This window comes from Silene latifolia, chromosome 1 (assembly GCF_048544455.1).
Source record: "Silene latifolia isolate original U9 population chromosome 1, ASM4854445v1, whole genome shotgun sequence".
NCBI lineage: Eukaryota > Viridiplantae > Streptophyta > Magnoliopsida > Caryophyllales > Caryophyllaceae > Silene > Silene latifolia.
The window spans coordinates 11,089,050-11,090,628 of record NC_133526.1 but is presented as its reverse complement, the minus strand read 5'-3'; positions in this window follow the sequence as shown (position 1 = coordinate 11,090,628).

Genomic DNA, 1,579 nt, shown 5'->3' with positions numbered 1-1,579 from the left:
GTAGAAGTCAAAGGGGATCAAGAAATGCATCTTCAATGGGAAACCTCCTCCTCTTCTACTCAAAATCTTGAGCAAAGTGTGAATGACCTAACTCATCTAGTGAAAAACATGATAGGCAACACTCCAAACAAGGAAGGGAGTAAAAGGAATCAAGTGGAATGCAACTATTGCCAAGGTCCTCATTTGGAGGAAGCTTGCCCCATTATGATAGAAGAAGAAATTGGGGTGGAAAATGTGAGTGCAATGGGTTATGGAAATTACAATGCTAAGAATACTTCCGGAGGAGGATATTACAATTATGACCCTAATGGTAACACCTACAATGTTGGGAGTAGAGACAACCTTCGTCTTGGTTGGGGTGGTGACACTTCCAAAAGTTGTGTTAATAGCCAATTCAATCACTTGAGAGACCAAAATTCCCGACAAGGTCAAGGTTCCAATTTTCAAGAAAATAGGAATGGCAATTCCAACAACCAAGGTCGTAACCAAAGTCAAGGTCAATCATTCCAATTTGGCAACCAAGGTAACAACACCAATTCTCAAAAGGAACCAAGTGTTCAAGACTTGCTTAAGAACATTTTGCAAGAGCAAGTTAAAACAAATAAGAGGTTTTACAAGATTGACGCCGACAAGAGTGTTAGTGATGCCAAGGTTGCCAACCTTGAGGTCCAACTTGGACAAATTGCCCAAGAACTTGCCAAGCAAAACCAAAGGAATTCCACTTCTATTCCCTCCACTACATTCCCTCCTAGGGAAAACGCTAGTGCTATGACATTGAGGAAGGGGAGAACTTTATAATCTCCTCCAAAGAAGAAGAGAAGGGCCAAGTCACAAGAAAGGGTCATTGACATTAAAAAGCAAATTGAAGAAGAGCTTGTCATTGACTCTTTGTGGTTCAATGGCATGTCGTGCTTGGGAGTTGACTGTTGAGTGACTGAGTCATTGAGTTGTTGCCAATGGATGGTTGTCACTTGTGATGGGTTTTTTTGGTGTCGCCAGTGAATTAAATAAACAACGGAATTGTATAATAGAAAATTGAGTTTGTAAATGAAAAGAGATATACGTCTTAATTATTGTTTGTTCACTTTTTATATTCTTTGCAAAAAGAATTTAATCAAATATAACAAATGATTTTGACATGTATAGAGAGTATCTATGCAATAGCAATAGAAGTACTCTACATAAAGTTCTTATCTTGCCATGTCACATTTCATTAATTGCAATATTTAAGAATTTTTATTCACAATAGATGATATTTTTATAAAGTTCTTAAATGGAAAATAGTAAATATGTAATTGGTATTCATAATTTTCAAAGTCATGTTTATTGGTACCCAAATTCCCATGTATAAACAACCAAGTTCTTATTGTAGAACTTAATTCTTAAAATTAAGAACTTTGTAGGTGCAATAGAAGAACTTTTTATTTTAGATTCTTATGGATAATCCAAGAATAAGAACCACTATTGCTATTGCTCTAAAAATTTGTCTGCAATCTTTATATAGGGACTGAACTTGACGGGCACCAAATTTTATGGCTCAACAACATTAAAGGCATTGGTGGGATTGTTCGGATCATCT